General features: G+C 40.3%; 1 long non-coding RNA gene across 1 annotated transcript in view; it reads right to left on the bottom strand.

The window, feature by feature from the left end:
- The window catches only part of LOC309965951, a 302218-nt gene extending 292068 nt beyond the window's left edge, over window positions 1–10150 (bottom strand). Inside the window, exon 1 of the long non-coding RNA XR_014326418.1 lies at window positions 10052–10150. This is a non-coding gene — a long non-coding RNA (uncharacterized lncRNA). The remainder of the gene's footprint in view (window positions 1–10051) is intronic.
- Between the last annotated feature and the right edge of the window lie 961 nt (window positions 10151–11111).

Here is an 11111-nt window from a genome sequence, read left to right as displayed (position 1 = left end):
CCTTTACTACTATATACTAATACCAACAACTGAAATTTTTACAAACATTCAAATAAGTGCCCAAGACACTTTTACAACTTACTTTTGTAATAACTATGTAATTATTAAAGATATTAACCTTTCCCCAATTCATTTGTAAAAAGGAACTCATCACTTCTGGAGTCAGAGCTTCCATTTTGGAGAGGAATCATTGTTTAAAAGGTTTTCCGTTAATATTAGGTAGAATGTTGCTTTCCTATAACCTCTATCTGGAATACCTAGTTATGATTTTTGGAACTACAACGAGTGATGTTTCTCCCCACATGGCATCACTTCAAATAACTCAAGATATTTATCTTCTGGACCCACATATCCTAAAATGTACTTCTCTACAGTTCAAGGTGCTCTCTTCAACTCTTTCTAATACGGCACAAGTTAGAGACACTTTTCCATCTCTGCATCCATTTCGAAGTATTGGCTCCATGAGGAACAGATCCTGTCTTGGCATTATTTTATCTCCAATATCTAGCAGAGTACCTGATATATTATGGAGGCTCAATAAGTATTTGTAACATACATGAATAAATCTTGGCTCTCTTGGCTTAGATCCTTAAAAGTGAACCGAAGGGCTTCCCTGGTGGCGCAGTGGTTGAGAGTCCACCTGCCAATGCAGGGGACACGGGTTCGTGCCCTGGTCCAGGAAGATCCCACATGCCGTGGAGCAGCTAGGCCCGTGAGCCATGGCCGCTGAGCCTGCGCGTCCGGAGCCTATGCTCCGCAGCGGGAGAGGCCACAGTGGAGAGAGGCCCGCGTACCACAAAAAAAAAAAAAAAAAGTGAAACGAAAACTCCATGAGTCAATAAGTCACATGATCAGATTCAAATGGCATTCATTCATTTACTCATTCACTTAACAAATTTTTTTTAAGCACTTAAACTCTCTGATGGGGTCTGTCTCCTGGTGAGTATGGTGGAAAATAAGAGAGACAAGGCTTCTACCTCAAAGAGATGATGCCTCCCATCATCAGTCCTCTGTGATTCTCCTAATGCAGTCAAAATTCACAGTTACTTTTTAAGTCTATTTAAGTACCTTACTCAACTGAGCCCATAGCTATTTTTCATGCTGATTGCTCTAAATCCAGGATTCCATACTCCTTATCCAACTAACTGTCTCTAATTCATTCATTTTGTTTTGTTTTTTAACCAAGTACTTCACTTTGCATTGCTTTTATGCCTACAGAATATATTTTAGTTAGAAATTTGTCTCAAATCTTAGCCTGTAAAATTATTTTTGGAGTTTAGCCACAATATACCTATTTTTCCTTAGCAAATATTATCTTTGTCCTCTGTGTTCTTCCATAGAGCTGGAAAGAAACCAAAACCAAAGGAAAAAAAAAAAAAAAACCATAATATGTCCTTGCTCTCTTTTCCCTGTTGTTCCCATGGTCTCTTTGTTCATCTGAAGGTTTGATAGTCAGACACCCCTTTTGTGTATCTAGTTTCTCTTTATACCATATCATCATGTTATATCTGAAAGTTTATGTCAGACAAATGTGAATTCAAATTCAGGCACAAATGTTACTCTCTTTTGTAACATTAGGGGTTGTATAACCTAGATTTCTCTGTCTCTTTATGTATGTAAAACAGAGGATATTAATACCATTAGCACAGTGATACGTGAAGGTTCAATGAGAAATAATATAGTAAGTACCTGCCAGAGTTTCTTGTATATAGTAGGCATTAAGTATCTGCCAGGACTTTCTCTCTTCCTAAGTGCTTTCTATGTCACTCCTCTCCACAACCGCTTGCATTTTAAGCTATTATCAGAGAAAATTTACTCGTGGTATGATGTATTATCCAAGTAGATCTTCCCCTGAGCCCCGCTCCCTAATCCTCTCCCATTATGGCTGACATACGCATGACTCTAGAAACTGGAGTGAAAAGTTAATCAAAAGCAATTGTATCTGGAACAGAGCCTTTCAAGAGATTTCAATTCATCTCTATTTGCTCATGGTATATGAGATTTGGATCTGTACAGAATTTGGTGTGGGATATAGTTTGTAAGATATTGTGAATTATAATGAGAAATATATATTTGGTCTTGTCTTGTTTCTGGCACAGAGCTCTTAAAACCCTTGGAATTTCCTAAGTGATAAGAGCCATAAAATGTCTTGATATTTATAACAAACCCCTTTGAACCACAACTGAGTTTATGTTAATGAAATGACTTTTGAAAAACGTTTAAGGATGGGGGCCCTTTACCAGGAGAACAAATCATGGGATTAGAGGGGTGGAACTTTCAGTCCTACTCCCTCTCCCCACTCCCACCCCCACCTCCTAACCAGGATAAGAGAGGAGCTGGAAATTGAATTCAATCACCAAGGACCAATGATTTAATCAATTATGCCTATGAAATGAATCCTCCATAACAACCCAAAATGATGTGTTCAGAAAGCTTCCTTGTTGGTGAACACCTGGAGATGTGGGGAGGGAAGCACATCCAAACTGGGCATGGAAGCTCTGCATCCCTTCCCACATATCTGTTCTATATATATTTTCCACCTGGCTGTTTTTGAGTTGTGTCCTTTTATAATAAACTAATACTCTAGAAAGTAAAATGTTTTCTTAAGTTCTGTGAGCTGCTCTAGAAAATTAACTGAACTCAAGGAAGGGGTCATTGGAACCTCCAGTCTATAGCAAGGTGACAACCTGGATTTGCAATAGGCATCTGAAGTGTGGGTGGGGAGCTGCCTAATGAGACTGAGCCCGTAGCTTGTGGGTTCTGAGGCTATCTCCAGGTAGATAGTGTCAAAATTGAATTAAACTGTAGGACATGCAGCTGTTGTCACAGAATTGCTTGATATATGGAAAACCTAACCATCTGGTGTCAGAAGTGGAATAGTGTTGTCATAGAATTTTGAGAGCAGAGGACACACAGGAAGAATGTGTTTTCCCCCTACACTATGCCATTTATTAGGTATGCATGTCAGTCAAGTGTCTACATCGCTCTTAGTTTTTAATTCTTTTTCTCTTAAAAAAAGAGACTTAATAATATCAAATTTCCATGATGGTTTTGATGGTTAAATTTGATGCCATGTGTAAAGTGTTTGACGGATTTCTTGATCACTACGTTTCATAAATGTCTGTTTCCTCCCTAATTCTGGAGTCCCACTCATTTTAATGATTTTACTCATCCAAGGAAAAATTAAAATATCCTTAACTCCTTCCAACAACATCCTGAACTCCAGGAACATCCATTGTCTATACTTCATGATAGTACCTTAACACATTCTTCTTCCTCACCTTCACCCCATCTATTTTTAGTTTTGGCAACGGACTATTTGCTTTTTATCTTTCTCTATTTGTTCCATATACAGTAATATGCCCTGTAAGATAGTAAGTAGAAACTGTGGTAGAGACAGCGAGCCCACATGCAGTGATTCTTGCTCCCCTCAAGGGTGGAGTTATGGTAGGCAAGTGTCTACTCAATCAGGGGCTACATTTCCTGCCTCCTCCTGTACCTAGACAGGACCCTGTGATTAGTCCTAGCCAACATGATATGAGTTGAAGCAAGGTACATCATTGCTAACCAACACAGTCAAAAAGCAAGTTTGCTTTTGCTATAGTCTCTTCCCGTATTTGCTGGCTGAATAGAGAAAGCCCCTAGTGTCTACTGGAGAGTAGAACCAGGAAGACACTTGGGTCCCTGAGTGCCACCTAACTAGGAGCAATACATCAAACTATGATAAGTAAAAAATAAACTTAGATTGTTTCAAGCCACTGGAAATCTAAAGGTTTTCTGTTTGTGCAGCTAGAATTACTTTGATTAATGCAGATACCATGTCTTTTTCATATTATGGACACACGGTAGGTGTGCCAGAGCTATCATTTGATGTATTCTTTTTTGGAACATGTGGTTCTTTCTATCCATTAGAGCCTTGATTTAATGATAGGAAGATAATCTGGTAACTCCTTCATGTTCTTCTCCTGCTGAGAACTCACCCATCTAAAGTGCCTAATTTTCAACAAATTTCCTTTGTTCTTGTATGTCCCAGCCAGGATATCTAATTCCTTCTAAATCTTTTCCCTATACCTGACACCTCAACATAGAATTTTGTTCATCATGGCCCGTGTCTGTGGCAGAGGATCAAAAGAAATCAGCTGGAAGAGTTAAAGGGTTTCAAAATAGGGCCCAAACATGCATTAAATCTGCAGCAGCCCTTGGCAGGCTGTCAGCTGCAATGTGAAGGGAGAGACCTGAGACTTTACATCAGAAGACCAAGTTCTATCCCTGAACCATTCACTTTCAACCTGTGGGACCCAACACAAGTCACTAAACTTCTGCGACTTAGTTTCTTCATGTATAAAATTGGAACAATGCCCAATAAGATTAATGAAAGAATGGAATAGGATATTTCCTTTATAAATCCTAGCATATAGTAACTTTTCAATGCATCTTGGCCCTTTTTTTCCCTTCACATGGTTACCGAGGGATAAAATGAGAATACATAAGAACAAAGCCTTAGTAGAATAACAGGCACACGGAATCCATGTACATATTTATTCCCTTCCTCTTTGTATCCAAAAGGGGTCAAAGTATAGAGTGTAGGTTTTGCGCTTTATTCAAAATATGTATAGAAGCCTGCAGAGATTCCAGGATTCAAATGACCAGGAGACTGCAGACAGGTTTTATAAAACCTATCTCCCACTGAACTTCAAAATGCATTGTAAAGCTTAATTCTAACTACGTTTTGCAGCAATCATTACCTTATGAGAATATGCACTAATATGTCAAAATTTTTAAAAATATAATTATGGTTTAGGAAAATCTCATGATTAAGTCAGTGAGCTAAAATTATTTCAGTTAATGAGGTTGGAAAGAAGTAATCACAGTCCTTAACACCAGTAATTTTGTCGATCCCATATAGAAACTTCAAGTTAGGTCTCATGATTATACACAGTTGATTTGCTTGTTGTCTATCCATGCTACCCAATATGCTGAGAAATAGATGAAGCTGTCATGGCCAAGTCTACTATTCTAATATATTAGTCCCTGTAAACATCAATAGCTTGCAGTTACGATTAATCATGAATTGGTTTCACAGAGATTGTCAAAGTGTACATGGTGAAAAGGCTCTTTTCTCAAAATCACTAAAGAAATCACAATTTCTGATAATCTTTTTTTTTTCTCTCCTGGAGAGAAAAATATAGACATTGATATCAGAAACAAGGGAGGCTTTTGTCACTGGAGTATTTTCTTTGTGCAAAGTATTCTATAGAAATAATTTCTCTGCAGAGAAATATTTTTTTCAAAAATTTCTATTGGATTTATCAAGACAATTGCTTTCTTTTTTGAAATATGAAACACTAATAACCATATACATTTTAACTCTACTGACAAAAAAAATAATGTGCTTTCTGGAGCCCAATTAATGGGGATAATCACTTTAAGATAAATAAAATATCTATATGAAAGCATTATAAAAATCTGAATGACTTTTTTTCACAAACCTTGAAAGAGCTATTTTGTCTCGGGATTGTATGCAATGAGCAATGTCATAAAAAGTGACTGGATGGTTTTCTTGCCCCAGAGTAAAAGAAAGAGAAAAAGAAAGAAAGAGAAAGTTACGTCTGAAATTTTCAGTGCCCTTTTATTAATTTCTCAATACCCTCAACTATAAAATGGGATTCTACTACAAGTCATGCTTTGAGCATCAAATGAGGTAGTTAATACTCCAAAAGAATTTATCATCATCATCATATGGTTAATATGTATCCATATTTTAGATTCAGTGTTTTAAAATCACAAACTCAAAATTCTTCTTGGTAACCATGTATAGAAATTGCATCTATAGAATTATTAATAAGTAATTACCTTTCAGAATAGAAATTGGTTACTATATTGCAAAAAGTCACATCTGCTGTCTAGTCTCCAGCAATAAAACAGCTAATAATCCAGTAAGTAAAAATAAATGATAATTAGTATGAAAAGACATTTTATTCTTTACAGTGGTTTCATTTACAATATTTCACTTGACTCTAACAACTAACATGCAAAATCACTATTAGTACCAAGCCCATTTTACTGATAAAGATCATTGACTAATTTGAACACTCAGAGATAACAGATGCCATTACCAAAGCTTCAACTTGAGTTGCCTGACTCCTGAACTCCACATTCCATTTGTGAACACCATTGAAGAAGTCTGAAAGGTCCTAATCACTGCTGAATTCTTGAAATGCTCTGTTTTGCAAATATCCTAGAGTCTAGCCCATGTGTAAAAGAGAAAGAAGAAAAGTAGACAAATGGTAGGCTGAATCTTCTCTTTGAGGTGGCCTCAGAGATGCTTGCCATTTTTATTAAAAAACAAAGACACAAAATCCCTGCTGTTTGGTGACTCTGCATACTTCTCCAGTGCATTCTCTGTAATTCTAATCCAGGGTACTCTTTAATTCTGTGCAATCCCTGCAATTGTGTGCATACTTACCAGCTTTTGATCAGTGTGGTAGGCAGTCAGTACAGGGAGATGGGCATCCACCTTGTTTGGTATCTGGCTTATGTACATGTGTGTCTCTCTGACTGAACTGGTTACCTCACTGGCTTTCAATTACTTGCACAGATTTTGTTTGTTTTTCATCATATTCATTGTTCAGTCTGAATTAAGTGCTCCTTTGGCTTATTTGCTTTACTTATAACATAGATGATTTTACTTTAACATCCATGTTGGTAAATGTCCTCAATAATTCCCCCACCCTAGAATAAAAGAAAAGGTAGGCGAGTTTGTGCAAGAGAAGGAAATGTATGTTTACTGAGTGATTTTACCATGCAAAGGACTTTTTCTTCTTATCTCATTTAATCCTCACAATGCCTCTGTAAATTGGGTGTCACTATTCCCGTTTTATCTGAAGAAACTTAGAGAAAAAATGACACAGCCAAAAGATATCTATTTAGTTAACACATAATAAGCATCTACTTTGTGTCAGTTGTGGTGTTAGTCAGTGAACATAATGGCATATAGAAGAGATATAGCCGATAAGCAACAGATGGGGCCCTGAACGCGAAGCCCTCTGGTATCAAAGGGCAGACTCCTTCCAAATCAGAAGCATTCATTTTTTAATGCTTGCCATTGCATAGCATGCTGCTATACACATAGTGGATGCTCTATAAAGAGTGAACTTAATGATTATTTTCCAAAATCTGATTATTAAACAAGGAGTGCTTTCTTGAGTTTGCAGAGGATGAGTTCAGACTGAGCTAGCACAGAGAAATGAATTGAACAGACATCCTAATGTTGAGGAAACGCCAGCTGCAATTGTCCCTGGATATCACTGGCTTCAGCACATTGCTAATGAGGGCCCCGTCATCTGTTTGATGTCTGTGTGGTCCCCTTAGTTTTATGCTCTTCTGTGGCCAGAGACTGTACACCTAACCCTAGCCAGCTGTCTCTGCAATTTATTTTGCTGATGATTAGGGGGTCTAAGCCAAAAAGTAGGGTTGGATTCACTTAGTATCACAGACCTTCAACACAGAAAAGGCTTTAGAGATTATATAGTTCATCCTGATATTGTAGATGAGGAAACAGACAAAGGTTATGGGAGTTTTTCAAAGACAGTCAAGTAGCAGCAAGCCAAGGTTAGAACATGTATCTCTTCACTACTGTGTAAAGACATACCAGGTACCTAACCACAAAGACAGGATGTAGTGTCTTCTTTACATCTATTATTGTGCAATTTTTTGATAATACTCTACAATTAGATAATGATTTGTTGTTTAGAAATCTCTTTGATCACAGCAATTTGGGGGTATGGTTAGGGAAGTTATGGTCATTTCAATTTTACAGATGAGGAAACTGAGATTGATTTCCATCTGGTTAGAAGCATCACTAAAATCTATTCTAGGGCTCTAACTCTCACCCTCTGAATTTTTACCTATTGCCCTCTCTTTATACCATGTTCCTTCTCTAGGTGATACTTTTAAGTAATCAACAAGGTTCCAGGAGATTACTTGGAATCTAGCAATCCTTTCTTCCAGGTGGTCACTATCACGTAATTGACAGAGATTGAGAAACAAATTAGGAAGAGCTTGGTTCTAAAGCTGATTCCACCAATTATTAGCTGGATGATCTCAGGTAAGTCATTTAACTTCTCTTTTTATAATCTTTAAAATTGGGTATAATATAATTTCTGGGGGGACCCTGAAGATGGCGGAAGAGTAAGACGCGGAGATCACCTTCTTCCCCCCAGATACACCAGAAATACATCTACACGTGGAACAACTCCTACAGAACACCTACTGAAGGCTGGCAGAAGACCTCAGACCTCCCAAAAGGCAAGAAACTCCCCACGTACCTGGGTAGGGCAAAAGAAAAAACAGAGACAAAAGAATAGGGACGGCACCTGCACCAGTGGGAGGGAGCTGTGAAGGAGGAAAGCTTTCCACACACTAGGAAGCCCCTTCGCGGGCAGAGACTGCGGGAGGCGGAGGGGGGAGCTTCAGAGCCGTGGGAGAGCACAGCAACAGAGGTGCGGAGGGCAAAGCAGGGAGATTCCCGCACAGAGGTTTGGTGCCGAACGGCACTCACCAGCCCGAGAGGCTTGCCTGCTCACCCGCCAGGGCAGGCGGGGCTGGGAGTGGAGGCTCGGGCTTCGGACCGGAGCGCAGGGAGAGGACTGGGGTTGGCGGTTTGAACACAGCCTGAAGGGGTTAGTGCACCACAGCTAGCCTGGAGGGAGTCCGGGGAAAAGTCTGCACCTGCCGAAGAGGCAGGAGACTTTTTCTTACCTCTTTGTTTCCTGGTGCGCGAGGAGAGGGGTTTAAGAGCGCTGCTTAAAGGAGCTCCAGAGACGGGCGCGAGCTGCGGCTAAAAGCGCGGACCCCAGGGACGGGCGCGAGCCGCGGCTAAAAGCACGGACCCCAGAGACGGGCGGGAGACGCTAAGGCTGCTGCTGCCGCCACCAAGGGGCCTGTGTGCGGGCACAGGTCACTATCCACACGCCTCTTCCGGAGAGCCTGTGCAGCCCGCCACTGCCAGGTTCCCGGGATCCACGGACAACTTCCCCGGGAGAAGCACGGCGAGCCTCACGCTGGTGCAACGTCACGCCGGCCTCGGCCGCCGCAGGCCCGCCCCGCACGCCGTGCCCCTCCCTCCCACCGCCTGAGCACGCCAAAGCCCCCGAATCAGCGGCTCCTTTAACCCCGTCCTGTCTGAGCAAAAACAGACGCCCTCCAGCGACCTACACGCAGAGGCGGGGCCAAATCCAAAGCTGAACCCCTGTGAGCTGTGAGAACAAAGAAGAGAAAGGGAAATCTCTCCCAGCAGCCTCAGAAGCAGCGGATTAAAGCTCCATAATCAACTTGATGTACCCTGCATCTGTGGACTACATGAATAGACAACGAATCATCCCCAATCGAGGAGGTAGACTTCGAGAGCAAGAGCTATGTTTTTTTCCCTTTTTCGCTTTTTGTGAGTGTGTATGTGTATGCTTCTGTATGAGATCTTGTCTGTATAGCTTTGCTTCCACCATTTGTCCTAGGGTTCTATCTGTCCATTTTTTAAAAAATTTTTTTCTTAATAATTAATTTTAATAATTTTATTATACTTTACCTTCTTTCTTTCTTTTCTTTCTTTCTTTCTTTCTTTCCTTCCTTCCTTCCTTCCCTCCTTTAGACAACGAATCATTCCAAATTGAGGAGGTGGCCTTTGAGAGCAAGACTTATGATTTTTTTCCCCTTTACCTCTTTTTGTGAGGGTGTATCTGTATGCTACTGTGTAAGATTTTCTCTGTATAGCTTTGCTTCCACCATTTGTCCTAAGGTTCTATCCCTCCCTTTTTTTCCCGAAATAATTATTTTTTAATTCAATAACTTTATTATACTTTATTTTATTTTACTGTATCTTCTTTCTGTCTTTTTTCCTTCCTTCCCTCCTTCCTTCCTTCCATCCTTCCTCCCTCCCTCCGTCCCTCCCTCCTTTCTTTCCTTCTTGCCTTCTTTCTTTCTTTTCTTCTTTCTTTCTTCCTTCCTTCCCTCCTTTCTTTCTTTCTTTCTTCCTACTTCTACTAATTCTCTCTACTTTTTCTCCCTTTTATTCTGAGCCGTGTGGAAGAAAGGTTCTTGGTGCTCCAGCCAGGAGTCAGGGCTCTGCCTCTGAGGTGGGAGAGCCAACTTCAGGACACTGGTCAACAAGAGACCTCCCAGCTCCAAATAATATCAAATGCCGAAACTCTCCCAGAGACCTCCATCTTAACACCAGCACCCAGCTTCACCCAATGACCAGCAAGCTACAGTGCTGGACAACCTATGCCAAACAACTAGCACAACAGGAACACAACCCCACCCATTAGCAGAGAGGCTGCCTAAAATCATAATAAGTCCACAGACACCCCAAAACACACCACCAGACGTGGACCTGGCAACTAGTAAGACAAGATCCAGCCTCATCCACCACAACACAGGCACTAGTCCCCTCCACCAGGAAGCCTACACAACCCACTGAACTAACCTTAGCCACTGGAGACAGACATCAAAAACAACGGGAGCTACGAACCTGCAGCCTGCAAAAAGGAGACCCCAAACACAGTAAGATAAGCAAAATGAGAAGACAGAAAAACACACAGCAGATGAAGGAGCAAGATAAAAATGCACCAGACCTAACAAATGAAGAGGAAATAGGCAGTCTACCTGAAAAAGATTCAGAATAATGATAGTAAAGATGATCCAAAATCTTGGAGATAGAATAGACAAAATGCAAGAAACATTTAACCAGAACCTAGAAGAAATAAAGATGAAACAAGCAACGATGAACAACACAATAAATGAAATGAAAAAATACTCTAGAGGGGGTCAATAGCATAATAACTGAGGCAGAAGAACGGATAAATGACCTGGAAGATAAAATAGTGGAAATAACTACTGCAGAGAAGAAGAAAGAAAAAAGAATGAAAAGAACTGAGGACAGTATCAGAGACCTCTGGGACAACATTAAACACACCAACATTCGAATTATAGGGGTTCCAGAAGAAGAAGAGAAAAAGAAAGGGACTGAGAAAATATCTGAAGAGATTATAGTTGAAAACTTCCGTAATATGGGAAAGGAAATAGTTAATCAAGTCCAGGAAGCACAGAGAGTCCCA

This window comes from Leucopleurus acutus (genome assembly GCF_964270905.1).
Source record: "Leucopleurus acutus genome assembly, chromosome: 8".
In the NCBI taxonomy this organism is placed as follows: Eukaryota; Metazoa; Chordata; class Mammalia; order Artiodactyla; family Delphinidae; genus Leucopleurus; species Leucopleurus acutus.
This window is presented reverse-complemented; position numbering and strand designations above follow the sequence as displayed.